This window comes from Hemitrygon akajei, chromosome 9 (assembly GCF_048418815.1).
Source record: "Hemitrygon akajei chromosome 9, sHemAka1.3, whole genome shotgun sequence".
Taxonomy (NCBI): Eukaryota; Metazoa; Chordata; class Chondrichthyes; order Myliobatiformes; family Dasyatidae; genus Hemitrygon; species Hemitrygon akajei.
The window spans coordinates 97,297,758-97,316,851 of NC_133132.1; the positions used below are offsets into that span (position 1 = coordinate 97,297,758).

Sequence of the window (19,094 nt, forward strand, 5' to 3'; positions counted from 1 at the left end):
CTGCTGTGCAGGTTGTTTCTGTGGTTAAGAAAGCATACGGTGCATTGGCCTTCATCAATTGTGGGATTGAGGTTAGGAGCTGAGAGGTAATGTTACAGCTATATAGGACCCTGGTCAGACCCCACTTGGAGTACTGTGCTCAATTCTGGTCGCCTCACTATAGGAAGGATGTAGAAACCATAGAAAGGGTGCAGAGGAGATTTACAAGGATGTTGTCTGGATTGGAGAGCATGCCTTATGAGAATAGGTTGAGTGAACTCAGCCTTTTTTCCTTGGAGCGATGGAGGATGAGAAGTGACCTGATAGAGGTGTATAAGATGATGAGAGGCATTGATTGTGTGGATAGTCAGAGGCTTTTTCCCAGGGCTGAACTGGCTAGCATGAGAGGGCACAGTGTTAAGGTGCTTGGAAGTTGGTACAGAGGAGATGCCAGGGTTAAGTTTTTTACGCAGAGAGAGGTGAGTGTGTGGAATGGGCTGCCAGTGACAGTGGTGGAGGCGGATATGATAGGGTCTTTTAGGAGAACTCCTGGAAAGGTACATAGAGCTCAGAAAAATAGAGGGTTATGTGTAACCCTAGGTAATTTCTAGGGTAAGGACATGTTCGGCACAGCTTTGTGGGCTGAAAGGTCTGTATTGTGCTGTAGGTTTTCTGTGTTCTGCGGCTGCCTCTGTGGTGGTTGCAGGAGTTGACTTGAGACTGCAGAAAATGGTTCTAACAGCTCAGGATACCTTTCATATCCTTTTCTCAGATTTTTCTCTCTAGACCAACTTTGATCCTTGCTTCTTTCCTGGTTCTGGCTTCTTTCTCTTTATTCTGCTCTTTCTTTCTCACGTTCCTTCTCTTTCGTGACTTCCTCTTCTTGCTCACATTCTTCCTCTCTACCTTTCCTTTTCAACTTCTTTTTCTTCCCTTCCTTTTCCTTTCAGTTTCTTGTATGTCTACATTTGCTAATTTCTTGAGAAATTAGGTCTTGTTTACCTTCTTCCATTTCCATAGCACTTACAATATGTCACCCTCCTCTTTAATTTTTCTTCTTTCTAGGGTGTGCATCTTGATATTGAGAAGGTGCAGTTAGTTCACTGGTGTATTCTCTTATTGATTCTTCTATTGATCTCTTCTTGGTTTCCTCATCCACAGCATCATCTGACAAATCCTCTGTTTTCGTATCTCCAGTGGCTCTTTTTGGCCTTCCATTCATCCAGCTGGGCTTTGGTCTTTGCAAACACAAGGAAATCTGCAGGTGCTGGAAATTCAAGCAACACACACAAAATGCTGGTGGAACACAACAGGCCAGGCAGCATCTATAAGAAGCACTGTCAACGTTTCGGGCCAAGACCCTTCGTCAGGACTAACTGAAAGGAAAGATAGTAAAAGATTTGAAAGTAGGAGGGGGAGGGGAAAATGTGAAATGATAGGAGAAGACTGGAAGGGGGTGGGGTGAAGCTGAGAGCCGGAAAGGTGATTGGCAAAAGGGATACAGAGCTGGAGGAGGGAAAGGATCATGGGACAGGAGGCCTAGGGAGAAAGAAAGGGGGAGGGGAGCACCAGGGGGAGATGGAGAACAGGCAGAGTGATGGGCAGAAAGAGAGGAAAAAAAAGGGGGGAGCTAAATATATCAGGGATGTGGTAAGAGGAGTAGACTCTCACATGGTGGATTGGATAGTGGACTACTTGACAGATAGACCTCAGTATGTGCGGTTGGGAGACTGTAGGTCTGACACGGTGGTCAGCAGCACAGGAGCGCCGCAGGGGACCATGCTCTCTCCGGTCCTGTTCACCCTGTACACATCAGACTTCCAATATAACTCGGAGTCCTGCCATGTGCAGAAGTTCGCTGATGACACGGCCATAGTGGGGTGTGTCAGGAATGGACAGGAGGAAGAGTATAGGAAACTGATACAGGACTTTGTGATATGGTGCAACTCAAACTACCTGCGTCTCAATATCACCAAGACCAAGGAGATGGTGGTGGACTTTAGGAGATCTAGGCCTCATATGGAGCCAGTGATCATTAATGGAGAATGTGTGGAGCAGGTTAAGACCTACAAGTATCTGGGAGTACAGTTAGACGAGAAGCTAGACTGGACTGCCAACACAGATGCCTTGTGCAGGAAGGCACAGAGTCGACTGTACTTCCTTAGAAGGTTGGCGTCATTCAATGTTTGTAGTGAGATGCTGAAGATGTTCTATAGGTCAGTTGTGGAGAGCGCCCTCTTTGTGGTGGCGTGTTGGGGAGGCAGCATTAAGAAGAGGGACGCCTCACGTCTTAATAAGCTGGTAAGGAAGGCGGGCTCTGTCGTGGGCAAAGTACTGGAGAGTATAACATAGGTAGCAGAGCGAAGGGCGCTGAGTAGGCTACGGTCAATTATGGAAAACCCTGAACATCCTCTACATAGCACCATCCAGAGACAGAGAAGCAGTTTCAGCGACAGGTTGCTATCGATGCAATGCTCCTCAGACAGGATGAAGAGATCAATACTCCCCAATGCCATTCAGCTTTACAATTCAACCACCAGGAGTAAGATATGTTAAAGTGCCGGGGTTAGGACTCAATGTATTTAAGTAAACTACTTAAGAACTTTTTAAAAGCTATTATTAATGCTTTTTGAGAGGGTGATTTTAGATGCATATCATATTTTTACTGAGTTAAGTATTGTATGTGATTAGTTTTGCTACAATAAGTGTATGGGACATTGGAAAAAATGTTGAATTTCCCCATGGGGATGAATAAAGTATCTATCTATCTATCTAGTGGAAGTTAGAGAAGTCAATGTTCATGCCATCAGGTTGGAGGCTACCCAGCCGGTATATAAGGTGTTGTTCCTCCAACCTGAGTTTGGATTCATTTTGACAATAGAGGAGGCCATGGAAAGACATATCAGAATGGGAATGGGACGTGGAATTAAAATGTGTGGCCACTGGGAGATCCTGCTTTCTCTGGCGGACAGTGCGTAGGTGTTCAAAACGTTCAGCAGACTGGGAGACTGTTTCGTGCTTCTCCTTATAGATGCTGCCTGGCCTGCTGGGTTCCAGCAGCATTTTGTGTGTTGTTTGGTCTTTGCATCTACTTTACAAGTGGCTTTACGTCCCCACTTGAAGTTACCAGGAGTTTCTTCAGATACATAAGGTGTAAAAGATACATGAGAGTGGATTTGAGACTTCTGGTAAATGATGCTGGAGAGGTAGTAATGTGGGACAACAAAATAGCGGATGAACTGAATAAATATTTTACATCAGTCTTCACTGTGGAAGACACTAGCAGTATGGTGCAAGTTCCAGGTGTCGGGCCATGAAGTGTGTGAGGTTACCATTATTAGAGAGAATGTTCACGGGGAAACTGAAAGGTTTTGAAGGTCGATAAGTCACCTGGACCGGATGGTATACACCCCAGCATTCTGAAAGAGGTGGTTGAAGCTATCGTGGGGAGCATTAGTAATGTTCTTTCAAGAATCACTAGATTCTGGAATGGTTTCAGAAAACTGGGAATTTGCAAATGTCACTCCACTCTTTAAGAAGGGAGAGAAGCAGAAGAAAGGAAATTATAGGCCAGTTAGTCTGACATCAGTGGTTGAGAAGATGTTGGAGTCAATTATTAAGAATGAGGTTTCGGGTACTTGGAGGCATATGATAAAATAGGCTGTACTCAGCATGCTTTCTTCAAGGGAAAATCTTGCCTGACAAATCTGTTGGAATTCTTTGAAGAAATAGCAAGCAGGATAGACAAAGGAGAATTGGTTAATGTTGTGTACTTGGATTTTCAGAAGGCCTTTGACAAGGTGCCACACATGATGCTGGTATTCCAGGAAAGATTCTAGCATGGATGAAGCAGTGGCAGATTGGCAGGAGGCAAAGAGTGGGAATAAAAGGAGCCTTTTCTTGCTGGCTGATGACTAGTTGTGTTCGGCAGGGATCTGTGTTGGGACTGATTCTTTTTATGATTTGGATGATGGAATTGATGTTTTTGTTGCAAAATTTGCAGACACTATGAAGATGGGTTGGGGAAGGTGTTCCATTTCCGACACCTCCCTCCCCTTCCTCGATCTCACTGTCTCTATCTCCGGAGACAGCTTATTCTATTATAATAGCTGATGTCTATTATAAACTGATGGGCTCTCACAGCTACCTTGACTATACCTCTTCCCACTCTGTTACTTATAAAAACACTATCCCTTTCTCTCAATTCCTCCATCTCCTCCACATCTACTCTCAGGATGAGGTTTTTCATTCTAGAATGAAGGAGATGTCCTTTTTTTAACAAAAGGGACTTCCCTTCCTCCACCATCAACACTGCCCTCAATCGAATCTCTTCCATTTCACGGACATCTGCTTTCCTCATCCTCCCACCACCCTACCAGGGATAGGGTTCCTCTTGTCCTCGCATACAACCCCATCAGCCTTCACGTCCAGCACATAATTCTCCAAAACTTCCGCCATCTACTATGGGATCCCAACAGCAAACATGTCTTTCCCTCCCCTCTCACTTTCTGCTTTCCACTCCCTATTGGACTCCCTTGTTCATGCATCCTTCCCCACTGATCTCCCTCCTGGCACTCATCCCTGCAAGCAGAACAAGTGCTACAGCTGCCCTTGCATCACCTCCCTGACTACTATTTAGGGCCCTAAACTGTCCTTCCAGGTAAAGCGACACTTTACCTGTGAGTCTTTTGGGGTCATATACTGTGTCTGGTGATGTAGATTGGGAGACTGTTTCGCCGAGCACCCATGCTCAGTCTGCCAGAAAAAGCAGGATCTCCCAGTGGTTGCCTGTTTTAATTCCACTTCCCATTCCCAATCCAATATGTCTATCCATGGCTGCCTCCTCTGTCGTGATGAGGCCACACATAGGATGGAGGAACAATACCTTATAATCAGTTTGGGTATCCTCCAGCCAAGTCGCATGAACATTGATTTCTCAAACTTCCTGTACTTTACCCCACCCCTCCATCATATTCATGAAAATGATTCCAGGATTAAATGGCTTGTTATCTGAAGAGCATCAGGCTCTGGGCCAGTACTCCATAGAATTCAAAGAATGGGGATGACTTCATTGAAGCCTATCAAATGGTGAAAGACCTTGATAGAGTGGATGTGGAGAGATTCTAAGACCAGAGGACACAGCCCCAGAATAGAGGGGCATCCTTTGAGACTGGAGATAAGGTGCAATTTCTTTAGCCAGTGTGTGGTGAATCTGGAATTCTTTGCCACAGGCAGCTGTGGAGGCAAAGTCTTTGTTTATTTAAGGCAGAGGTTGATGGGTTCTTAATTGGATCAGCTATGATGAAATGGCAGAGCAGACTCAATGGGCCAAATGGCCTAATTCTGCTTCTATATCTTGTAGCCTTATGAAGTTCATACAATGACCTTGATGCACACAGAATTGATTTTGATTCTTTATATTTATGAAAGCTGAATGCTTGCAACTTTCCTGAAACTCTTTGAACGCTCCCAGTTTAAGACCAAACCAAATTTCACAAGTAACTGCCAGATTAAAATTTCAGAAGCTTTCTCTGATGTGCCTATAAAAGCTGTTGTGGTTGGACTGCTGCTGTTGTCACTTTCATGTTTCCTCTGAGCAGTGTGGTTCGATATGCTTTCCAACCAGAGGCACCAATGCCTGTTGGCCTTCTTTTGGACAATGGCTTATGCTGTACTGCATGGAGATAGTTGTGGCATCAGCCAATACTTAATTCACTTTGAGTTGACTTCCATTCCTGACAGCAACTCAATTGCTTCTTTGTCTACCACTATCCATTAATAGAGCAATTTCAACTGCTCTTTTAAATTTAAGTTGTGCTTCAGTTAAAAGCTGTTTTTTGAATGCTTTCTTATGATTCAATAAACTAAATACCTGTAATCTCTCAGTGCATCATTGAGCCCATTACTGAACTGACAATGCGCAACTTCAGTTCAGCCACACATGCTGAAATGGTCTCCCCTCCCTTTTGATTCTACTTTTGAAATCTAAAGAATTTTGCAATTAACAATGATTTTGGTTCTGAATGTTCCTGCTTTACTTCACAACATTAGCAAAGCTCATTCCAGCTGGTTTGATTGAAGCAGATAAACTTCTGAATCAATGTGCTGAGCAAAATTGGCACTCCCTTCTCATTGGCTTTTCCATTTACTTTAAGTTCAAGTTTAATTGTCATTCAGTTATACATGAATACCCATGAATACAACTAAACAAAACAGCATTTCTCCAGGCCCCAGGTGCAAAACACAGTACCAAATGTCATACACAGCACAAAGCACATATAAAGTTACAAACACCTATAAGTTGTCATTAAAATACAGTCACACAAAAAAAAAATCCAGAACCCCAAGTCCATGAATGTTGCAGCAGTCTGCAGTTGAACACTGTGGCTGCGAGCAATCTGCCGAGCAGAAACTGAAGGGCAGCACCGGCTCTGCTTGGATGATGTCACACCACCCCCGGCACTCAAACTCCCAACACCTCTCTATACACAGGCGACACTGCAGCTTGCTCAATCTTTCAGTATACAGAATCCAGTTATCTGTTGTGTAATGGAATGTTTTTATTTTTCTGATGTAGCCAGCCATTTCTGCTTTTTTTAAATTATCACTCGCTACTCACAGTTTACGAGCCTGAGTTTTTCCATTTTCTGCCCTTGTTTAACCTATCATGTCTTGCTTTCCAAAGAACACAGGCTGTGCTGCTGCTTCCTGTTTTACTTGAATGACTTGCTGTGCTTTGGGCAATTAGTCGTCTTGGGTTCACTTTTTAAAAAAAATCCTCGTTGCCACAGTTATGATTTGTAACTCCAAAACATTAAACTAAATTAAATAAAGACATAGGAGTCAGAAGTGTGAGTCTAACTTAAACTTTTACTTTAAGCAAGACACGCACGCATCAAGCAGTAGCATCATAATATATGCAATTCACTTATTTTTAACATATGAATTATTTAAATGAGCAGGAATGCTCAAACAATACATCTACAATATTACTGAAATATTAAATAACAACAAACAGTATTCCTTGGGGTGGGGGAGAGGGGAGGAAAGGAGGCCAGGTGCTGATTAGATGTTCACCTTGTTGCACATCTCTCTTCAGTCTGCAAATTTGCCCCTGGCTCTCTAATCAATTGCCATTTTGCCATGTCCTATTTCTTAGCCCTACTTACAATAAACCTCCGTGGAAGCTTTAGAAACAATGACTCATCTTTATGTACTCTGCAACCAGCTGAAATTCAATAAAGAGCTTAACAATCTTGGAACAAAACTACAAGAGATATTCGTAGTTATTTCCCACCCACCTTCTAAAATACTTTGAGTAAAGTATATGCAAAACTTTTTCTGGTTTATTGGGTACGTTGCCAGTGCACTTTCACTTGGCACACCATGTTTACGTGTCTTTATGCACTGGGTTGCTGCCATATGATTGGCTGATTAGATATTTGCATTTACGAACAAGTATACCAAATAAAATGGCCACTGAGTGTATACTGCTTATCTCTCAATCTCAATAGCCCCATCTGGCATTGTCTCAGATGACTCCATAGAGTACAGAAGTTTAGTTCTTCTGGGCCCAGAAAGATCACTTAAATAGTTTCTCACTGAAGGGATTGAGGTGTGACTGCACTTAAACTGGTTGGAATATTACATTGTTAATTACAGTATTATAATATGGATAGGTGGGAGTGAGTGGAACTGGAGTTTGATTGGAAATTAAACACAGATGGGAAAATCAAGAATTAAAGGTGGAGTACTTTTTCAAAGGTAATTGGTTAAATCTTTTCACCAGAACATTGCTTAAATTATTTGCTCTTTTGCTTCATGCTATGTTTTAAAGCTGATAAACATTTTGTTCATATTTGCTGCAATTTCCATGAATAAAAATTATCTCATTTGAAAGCTCACCTGTAAAATCTACGTCACTCTCACTGTTAATCTTTTGCCATCTTCTTCATCTTCAAACTTTGGGGCTTCTTCAAAGGACTAAAATTACAGAGGGAATGTTGAGGTCTTGGGAATAGTGATTTCTGACGTCAAAACCGGTTGTCAATTAAGAGTATTTCTTGAGCATTGCTCTGAAAATGTTGCCTTTTTCTATAGCCTACAATTGCCTAGATTCTCAAGACTTGCATAAAATTTGATTTATATTCTCTTGGATTTTATTCCCACTTTTTGTGATGAAAGATTGTTGCTTCATTAAAATTCATGCAAAATATTGTTGGCCACATTTGCATCAAATCCTTTTCACTTACCTCTGTACTCATTAACCCATTGTGGTGAGTGGGGTAGATTTGTCCATTAATACCTCAGATTTCAATCTATCACACATGCTCAAATACACCCATTTACTTGCCTCTTCCTGTCTCTAATTTCCTTCAGCACCACAACTCATACTCTTGACCTCCAATTTTGTTTTTTTTGTGCTACACTGATTTTCATTATGGGGATGAGAGACGGCAGATGCTGAAATCTAGTGCCTAAAGAACAAGCTTCTGGAGGAACTCAGCAGGTCAGGCAGCATCTGTGGTGGCAGAAGGATTTTCAACATTTTGGGTTGAGACACTATATCAGGATCTCAATCCAAAATGTTTACTATTCCTCTGCCTTGTATGCTGGATGGGCTTCTGAACTACATCAGCTACTTATAATATTCATTATTCTACCCGAGATTTGTTTCAGTAGGTCCATAGATGCTAGGCTTTGGAATACCCCATCTAATCCTGTCTGTATCTGTAAGTCTACCTTTTCAAGATCTGTTATAATACCTTGTTTTGTGATCCACTGTTGTGTATTGTCTGAAAACTTCAAATTATCTTGGGACATTTTCCTATCTTGGACTAATTTATACATGTTTTCTTGCATCACTAGTTTGAAGAAGGAACTAAACAACAACAAAAAACTGGAACGAACTTGCCATTTTCCAGTTTAAGTTTAAATTACTTATAGTGGAGGTGGGGAAGTGGCTGAGTGGGCAGGAAAGAAACAAAACTGTTCTTTAATTTCTCCACTGCATTAATTAACAAACCTTTAATTTCTTTTGCTCACTTTTCAAAAACACTATTTATCAAATTGTGCTCCTAGCATTGTATATTTAAATAGCCCAGGGGGATCTCCAGCCATCAAACCTGTGCAAGTAAAATGCAATTATTTTGTTTCAGATCCCCTGCAGCATGGTTTGTTCACTATATTATCTGGTGATTCCGATGGTGCTTGCAGAGAACAGATGCTGAATTTCAATTTTATAAAATGGTATCAAAATTTCAAAATATTGTCCATAATTCTAGGAAGACTTAAAAGCCGAATGATCAAGGCTGCTTATTTCACCAATATGATGTGGATGTCTTTGGAAGGCTAATGGTCATTGCTTATGCCTAGTTGCCCTTGAAGCCAATGGGAAGTTGCTGCTTTGAAATGATGCAGTTTGTATGGTTAAGGTACTGTCATAGTAATGCATGCCATAGAGCACTAGAGCAAGGAAACAGCCCTTCATCCTATCTGTAAAACCATAAGACCCAGGAGCAGAATTAGGCCATTTGGCCCATTGAGTCTGCTCTGCCATTCCATCATGACTAATTTGATACCCTCTCATTCCTAGTCTTCTGCCTTCTCCCTGTAACCTTTGTTCTGATGAATCAAAAACCTGACAACTTCCAACTTAGAGATACCCAAATGACTTGTCCTCTAGCCGTCTGTGGCACAGATTTCCACAGATTCACTACCCTCTAAAGTTTTTCCTCCTCTCTGTTCTAAACAGACATCCATCAATTCTGAGACTGTCCTCAGGTTCTAGACATCCCCACTATAGGAACCATGCTTTCCACATCCACTTTAATTAGATCTTTCAATATTTGATAGGTTTCAATGGACCCCAACTCCCATTCTTCTGAACCCCAGCGAGTACAGGCCCAGAGCCATCAAAAGCTCCTCATATCTTTCTTAGATAAGCACATTGTTTCTTAGATAAGGAGCCCAAGATTGCTCCCAATACTCTGTGCTGTCAGATCAATGCCATATAAAGGCTCAGCATTATATCCTTGCATTTGTATTTTAGTTCTCTTGAAATGAATGCAAACATTTTATTTGCCATCCTTACCACTTGACCTGCAAGAGGACTCGAGTCCCTCTGCTCCTCTGATTTTTGAATTTTCTCCCCATTTACAACATAGTCCAGGCCTTTATTCCTTCTACCAAAGTCCATAACCATGTGCTTCCCTACATTATATTCCATCTGCCATTTCTATGCACATTCCTCCAATCTGTCTAAGTTGTTTTGCAGACATCTTGCTTCCTCAATACTACCTGCCCTTCTACCTATTGTCTGCAAACTTGGGCACAAAGCCATCTATTCTTATTATTCTACCTATTGCTATCAACCTGCACCTAGACATAGCCCTCTGTACCCCTCCCATTTATGTACTCAAAATTAGGAAGCTTCAGGCTTCTAATCCAGTGCTGATGGTAAATCATTAATATATCTACACATTAGGATTGTGTGATTTGCATAAAAGTTTGCACACAATGATATTCCCATGTGCCTGCCAAACTTGGCCTTCTCTGATGTAAAGGTTGTGGGTTTAGCAACCGTTGACAAAAACACTTAAGAGCTGCAGTATAACTACACTTTCCCAGGTGATACATATTGTGGTTGTACTGGAGGCAATGAACATTTAGGATGGTAGAGGGGTGTCAATCAAGCAAAATGGTTCTCTAAATTGTACAGGGCTGTTCAATATTGGATTGTTTTCATCTGGGAAAGTGGAGAGTGCTTCATCACTCCCCTAATTTATGCCTTGTAGATGGCATTAAAGCAATAGGAGACTCAGTCACTGGAAAATATGTAACTTCCAACCTGCCCTTGTAGCTGCTTATTGACCAATGGTAAACTCTTCTGACATCCCCCTTTTCTTATAACTATCTCCCCCGGTACGTTGACAGGAATTTGATGTTAATCTGAATCAAATTTATTATCACTGACTTAAATGATGTGAAGTTTGGCTAAATGTTCTCTCTTGATGTTCAATAGTTCAGTTTAATATCAGGGAATGTATATAGTATACAACCTGAAACCCTTGCTCTTTGCAGACATCCACAAAACAGAGGAAAACCCTTAAAGAATGAATGGCGGGGAAAATGTTAGAACTGCAAAGCTCCCCTCCCCCTCCCACGTACAAATAGCAGCAAAAGCATCGACCCTCCCCAATGTGCTCCATCAAAAGCATCGACCCTCCCCCCCCCATCATCCACCATACAAGCAATAGCAAGCTCCCAGAGACCATGATCTAGGGTCCATCAAAATACACTTTCCACATAGTACTTTGACATCTCAAACAGGCCCTTTCTCTCTCTAATGAGGGAGAGAAAGACATTGCTCCTGCTGCAGCGAGAGGGGAGGTCAATGGCTCACTGTTTCGATGTAACAATCTGCAGTGTTGTTTATTTGAATTCCCCTGACTCAAGAACCAGCAGACTCTATCACCATTGATGTCAGGAGTAATCAGTGTCGACTTGTCTACAGAATCCACTGTCCCACATGTCTCCTTTAAATTTTGTTTCTCTCACTTTAAACATATGCCCTCTAGTTTCAGATTCCCCTAAACTTTGGAGGTGGAAGCTGTGACCATCCACAAGCTCCTCGTGATTTTTATTTATTTATTCATTTTGTTTCATCAGCATCGAACAGGCCCTTCTGGCCCAACAAGTTGCACAACCCAGCAACCCACCTATTTAAAACTAGTCAAATCATGGGACTAACTTTACAATGACTAATAACCCTGTACACCTTTGGACTGTAGAAGGAAATTGGAGCACCCGGAGGAAATATTGTCTATTGAAAGCCACGTGGTCACGGGAGAATGTAGAATCTCCTTGCAGATGGTGCTGGAATTGAACTCCGGGACATCCCTAGCAGTAATAGCATCATGCTAACTGCTATGCTACTGCAGCACATCGATAAGGTTACTCCTCAGCCTTTGCTCTAGAAAAACAATCCCAGCCTACCAGTATTCCAGCGTTCTGCAGATACTGGAAATCCAAAGCAACACACACACAATGCTGAAGTAATTCAGCAGGTCAGGCAGCATTTACGGAAATGAATGAACTGTTGATAATTTGGGCCAAAATCCTTTTTCAGGACCGGAAAGGAAGAAAGAAGATGCAGGAGGTGGGAGGACTAGCTAGAAGGTGATGGGTGAAACTAAGTTGATGGAAAAGGCGATGGGCTGGAGAAGAAGGAATTTGGGTGTGGAGAGTGGATAATGGATGAAAGAGAAGGAGGGGAACCATGGGGAGGTGAAAGACAGATGAGGAGAAGTGGTAAGAGGCCAGAGTTGGGAAGAAAAGAGGGAGGGGAAAACATTTTTAGTGGAAGGAGAAATTGAAGCTCATGCCATCAAGTTGAAGATTATCTAGATGGAATATGAAGTGTTGCTCCTTCACCCTAAGAGTGGCCTCATCGTGGCAAAAGAGGAGGCTGTGGACCAACATGTCAGAACAGGAAAAGAAATGGGAATTAAAATAGTTGGCCACTGGGAAATCCTGCTTTTGGCAGGTGGAGCAGAGGAGCACAACAAAGCGGTCCTCCAAATTACATCGGGTCTCACCAATGTAGAGGAGGCCGCATGGGGAACACTGGATGCAATAGATGACCCCAACAAATACCCATATAAGTTGTATCCTTAACTGCACTGTTTAGGCTGCTGAATGGAGGTAACTGGGCACATGTAGCATTTCTGTGACTTGCCGGGAGGGAGGGATGAATAGACAGAGGAATCATAGAAGGAGCGAACCCTGCAGAAAGTGGTGAGTTTGGGGGGGTGCAGGGGGAAGACAAAGATGTTTGGTTGTAGGATCCCATTGAAGATGGCAGAAGTTGTGGAGAATGATGTGTTGGATGTGGTGTCTCATGGGGTGATAGGTAAGGATAGGACAAACCCTACCTCTGTTCAGTGAGTCCGGATATTGGGGAAATGGAGGAGATGTGGGTGAGGATAGCATCAATGGCGGAGGAATGGAAACTTTTTTTTTGAAGGAGGACATCTCTGATGTCCTGGAAAGGAAAACCTCATCCTGGGAATGGATGTGGCAGAGCAAAAGGAATTGAGAAAAGGAAAATAGCATTTTTACAGTAGATGGTTTGGGAACAGGTATAGTCACAACATTTAGGATTCATAAGCAGAATCAAAAGGAAGGAGAGTCCAATTCAGCCATGTATACTGAAATCAAGGAATTGTCTGAGCGTTGTCTATTCAATGATGGGCTTAATGATGCACTGAGAAATTGTTTAGTTAGTGGAATCTTACAAGAAAGCATTCAAAAGTGGCTCCTAATGGAAGTACAACTCATTTAAAAGAGCAGTTGAAATAGCTGTATCAATGGAGATGTAATAAGGAATGAAAGAGAATGTGAACAAATAAACTAAAAAGTAAAGTTGCAGTTTCAAAAAGAGCAATAATCTGCATGTTGATAATGGAAAATCTGCTAATGAGAGGGGTAAGCCTCGAGATTTATATGGCTTGATGATTTATATTGATGAACAATATGGCTTACAGCAGAAGTAAATGGCAAATTAATTAAAGTAGTGTTGGTCACTGGCTCGGTTGTTTCAATTATTCCACAAAATGAGTTTAAACAGTATTTCAAAGATACTGAACTGAAGTCTACAGATATTCAACTAAGAACTCGTACTGGAGAAAAGATAACTCCTGTGGGAATGACACGTAGAACAATGAAATACAACAACCACGTGTGGTATAAACGGGGGGGGGGGCAGCATTGGGAGGGTTGTGATTGGCTGAGACTACTACTACTTGATTGGAGATCCATCAACCATCTGCATGCCACATTCCCTGCAATAGAGTCAACTGAAAGCGAATTAAGAAAGGTACATGATGAAGCCACAGCACTGTTCAAGGATGGCATTGGAAAACTCAAACATATCAAGGGTAAAATAGTGTTAAAAGAAAATGCCAAAGTTTTACAAAGGTCCATTTGGTTTCTTATACTATCCATTTAAAAACAAAAGTAGCCAGAGAGTTAGATTTCCTAGAGACTAAAGGAATTCTTTCTAAGGTTGAGTGACAGAAGAAGGGCCAAGTACATGCTTTCAGATTCAATGATATCTTTTAAAAATTTTCAAAGAAAATTGTAAATAGCTACTTGAAACATGATCTGAACTCTATGTGGACATTGTTAAATGTGATTTAAATGAATCAAAATTAATTTTGGTATACTATTTATTGGAATCTTCCCTTTTATGAAATTTTCATGGATACAATGAAATTAATGTATCAGAATCAGGTTTAATATCACCGATGTATGTTGTGAATTTGTTAACTTAGTAGCAGCAGTACAATGCAGTACATGATGATAATATAGAAAACATAAGTAAATCAATTATAGTACATGTGTACATACAATAGTTAAATTAAAAACAGTGCAGAACAGATAATAAAAAAGTGAGTTAGTGTTCATGGGTTCAATGTCCATTTAGGAATTGGATGGTAGAGGGGAAGAAGCTGTTCCTGAAAAGCTGAGTGTGTGCCTTTGGGCTTCTGTACCTCCTTTCTGATGGTAACAGTGAGAAAAGGGCATGCCCTGGGTGTTGGGGGTCCTTAATAATGGATGCTGCCTTTCTGAAGCACCATCCTTGAAGGTGTCTTGGATACTACAGAGGCTGGTACCCAAGATGGAGCTGACTAATTTTACAACTTTCTGTAGCTGGTAAAAGGCATCAGTTTCAGTTTCTCACTCGAAGTTTTGTGGAATTTTCTGCTTCCATTTTGGATATCCAGCATCTGCAGTATTTGCCTTTATTTGCTTTATGGATTCTGGCAGTGTTGGGAAAAACTGATGTAATTGATGAGGGAGTTCTGCAGCATATGGGGTTGGGCAAGTGACTGGAATCTTCAGAGGTGTGTACGGTATTTGAAAATTCCTCTGCACTTTTGTCAGGTAATGACTTAAGTTACAGTGAAGCCCTTCATTCTAAGTATGAAAAATAATTAAGATTGATTACATGAATACTGAGGTGATGAAATTGTTGAATCCGAGGCTAATTAGATTTGGACAACAAACGCTTCTCTTGCTAGTACGACTTTCATCCCAAATTTAAAACAAATTTCGTCTGGAAAAAGCATTGGTGTTTGGTCCTATTCTCCTGACACCCTCCATTTGGCAGCACTGAGAAATCTTCTGTAATGACTCCAAATCTTAAAATATAAGCTGAAAAAAGCTCTTGAGCATCAGAATGCTATGATTTTTCTTGGGAAAGAGCTTGTAAATTTTTTATGCTCATAGAAGAGTCTAGCTTTCTTGCTATTTTTAAAGGATCTATGCAAATGAAAGTACATGACAAGCTTTATTTTATGTCCTTGCGTTGTAAAATGGAGTCCATGTTATATCAGCAACTGAAGCAGCCATTCTGCAAGTAGCACATTTGTAAAACAGCAAATAGAAGCATGGGTATTAATATTGGCTGAAGGAGGATTGCAGTGTTTTCCACAAGTTTTGTGAAGCTTTTACATCCATCTAAGCAAGTAGATATGGTCATAATTATATGTTTTGATTGCAAGAATAATCCTGTACTTTAGCTTGACAGCTCAATACAGTGCCAAATTACTTGTTTAATAATGGGATTAAAGAAATCTCTCGTTCATGTACAACCAACCAAGGGAAAATAAACCTTGAATTAGTTAAATTATTCACTGTCAGCATTATATTGGTGATCTTTACTTCTGTTCAAATAACTGCAATTGAAGTATAAAGTTCATTTTAAGCTTAGATGCACTAATTGTTCTCTTGAGTTTAGTTACCAGTTGCCCTTGACAATAGACCCTACGTCCCTTACAATCAGGAATAAATCTACCAAATATTTCATATTATTCCAGTACCCAGGAGCCTATAACAAGACCACTGCCTTCTGTGTTTTAATTGTGATTCTACTGCATGCATTATTTCTTACTTTTTAATGCTTGCCTAATTACTGAAATTATTTATAAGGTAATAATAAGGCACAGTGTGTATTTAGAAAGGCATGCACAATGTTGGCCTTTGTGTCGTTGTTGATCATACAGATCAAATCATTACACAGTGCATTGAGGTAAAACAAGTTAAAACAATACCAATGCAGAATAAAGTGTAACAGGTACAGAGAAACTGCATTTAAGGTCCAAGATCATAATAAGATTGAGTCCATCTTATCATACTAGGGAACTAATTAATAATCTTTTAACAGTGCACCTAAGCTTTGGAATTCCATCCCAATCTTCTCACTGACTAACCCCACTTTTCTTAATGCACTCTTTATAGCCTACCTTTGGAACAAGCTTCTGTTCATTTCAGGTTTATCTCCTGGTTTGGAGGTCATGGCAATTAAGTTGACCAACCAGACTTTGCTCAATGAATATAAACATAATTAACAGTCTCTATGAAGCAGCTCGCCTTAGCTTCAAATTTATTTAGTATTATGCAGCAGTACAATTTTAACTATCTTATAATTTTTCAACACATTTACAAAGCAGCAGTGCTAACTGGCATTGCATTGACAGTGTCACAGCCATGGTTGAAAAGCTTGATAGAGTTGAAACTTGGGCTCTTTCAGTAAAGACAAAGATACAAGGTAAGAATGCAGATTCAAGATTTAAGATTCATGATTGTCAAATGTAATTTCCAGTACATAGGTGTAAAGGAGAATGAGATTACAATATTGTTACTCCAGATCTGACGCAGGACAAAGAAAACATAATGAGGTAACGCAATAATAAAAGAAAAACAATAAATATAAATATATAAGATAGCTTGTATACATTGATTGTATGTCCATAAAGTGACGCTAGGCACAGGAGTGGCTGTACATAGGGTGACTGATGGGAAATGATAAAGTAATGGTGTTTGGGATTGAGGAGGGGTGGGTTAGTGGGTGAAAGTGTTGATCAGATTTACTGCTTGGGGAAAGTAACTGTTTCTGATTTGTTTCTCTTGGCATGGATGCTACATAACCACGTCCCTGATGGGAGTGGGACTTAACAGTCCATAAGCAAGGTGGGTGGGATACTTCATGATGTTACTGACTCTTTTCCAGCACCTTTCTGTATATTTGTTTTGATGGCAGGTAGGCTGGTGCTGGTGATGCATTGTGTAGTTTAGACTCCCCATTGTAGAGGCTTCCTGTCCACCACACTGCAGTTTCCGTACCATTCAAAGATGCAGCTTGTTTGGATCCTCTCTAGTCTGCACCTGTAGAAGAATATGAGTATAGATGTACATAGTTCTCTTCAGCCTCCCCAGAAAGCAAAGGCATTGGTAAACTTCCCTGATTGTGTGGAATGTGTTTTGGGACCACAAGAGGTTGTGTGAGATGTGCACTCCTAGGAGCTTGAAACTATTCAGTTTCCACTGATGTGCTGTTGGTGTAAAGAGGGGTGTGAATGGTCGATAACCATCTCTTTGTCTTGTTGACAGTGAAGAAGTGGTTATTTGCCTGGCACCAAGCCTTAAACTCTTCCACCTCCTCTCTGTAGGCCATCTCATCATTGTTGCCATTGGTTAGCTTGACAATGTGATTACTCGGATATTTGTGTAGATGTGTGAGCAAAGTATATCCATACAAGAGTCGTACCATTGCACAAAAGTCCATATCCACAAAACGACCAGTGCAAGAAAGAGCCTGTCTTGCCCCCTGACATTTTTAACTACCTCAGTAGCACCAATCTAGAGTCACTGAGACAAATTTCAGAAAAAAATGCTGAAAATAGTAGTTTAGTGAGCATCTGTGAAGAGGCAAACAGGGTTTCATGTTGATGAACTTTCATTAGAATTTGGGAAGGTGAAGAGATAATACTAGTTTTATGATGTAGAGAAAAGGGGGGAAGAATGAGGGAACAACAATGATGGTGGAAGGCAGAAATGACTGACAAGGGCTGAATCAGATTTATTATCACCGATGTATGTTGTGAAATTTGTTTTGTGGCAGTATGATACTATACTGTACATAAAAATTTCTAAGTTACAATAAGAAATACTTTTTTTAAAACAAGTGCAGTAAGTGAGGCAGTGTTCCTGGTTTCTTGGTGTGTTCAGAAATTTAATTGCAGAGGGGAAGAAGCTGTTCCTAAAATATTGAGTGTGTATTCATGTTCTACCTTCTTCCTGATAGTAGTATTGAAAAGAGGGCATGTTATGGATAGTGAGGGTCTTTAATGATGGATGTGTCCTTGATGCATTGCTTATTGAAAGTGTTCTCAATGTTGAAGTCTAGTACCAGTAATGGAGCTGGCTGAGTTTACAACCCTCTGCAGCTTTTTTTCAATCCTATATGTTGGTGCCTCTTTGCGAGACAATGATGCAACCAGTTAGAATATGCTCCATGGAACATCTGGAACATCTGGAAAAAAATTTGCTAGAATCTTTGGCGACATACTAAATCCCCTCAAACTCCTAATAAAATAAAGATATTTATTTATGAAGGCATGCCGCCTTCATAATTAATTGAGTCAGTATGTTGGGTCTGGGTTAGATCTTCAGATATGTTGACACCCAGGAACTGAAGCTGCTCACCTTTTCTGCTGCTGACTCCTTGATGAGGACTGGTGTGTGTTATAAACAACAACCTGATGTAGGTATTGCTGTTGTCCAGGTGGTAATGCAGGGTGATAAGGGTAATAACACCTGGCTAATTTGAAGCCAAATACTTGACTGAAATTAACCTGATCGAGGAAATGTGAAATACAAAAATTGATTGTCTGGAATTGTTAAATTCATTTTTGTGTGCAGAAGGTAATGATATGCCCGGTCAGAAGATGAGGCATGTTCTTCAAGTTGACATTGAGTTTTATTAGAACAGTACAAGAACCTCAGGACAAAGGTAGATTGAAACAGGAGAATTAAAGTGGCAGGCAGCTGGAAGCTTGCAATCATGTGTGTGAACTGTGTGCAAGTATTCTGCAAAATGGTCGTCTAATTTGAGTTTGGTTCTCCTAATTTAGATGTGGGCATGTTGTGAGCAGCAAATACAAAAGCCTGTAACTAATGAATATGTTAAGACAGAAACATTACAGTCAGGAATAACTGGAATTCTTAATTCATAGATTACTTTCATTCAAATTTTATGTAGACCAAAA

At 40.7% G+C, this 19,094-nt stretch overlaps 1 protein-coding gene across 1 annotated transcript in view; it reads left to right on the forward strand.

Moving 5' to 3' along the window:
- The window catches only part of pgbd5 (piggyBac transposable element derived 5), a 55,644-nt gene that overhangs the window by 27,048 nt on the left and 9,502 nt on the right, over positions 1-19,094 (forward strand). The gene's annotated exons all lie outside the window — the stretch shown is intronic.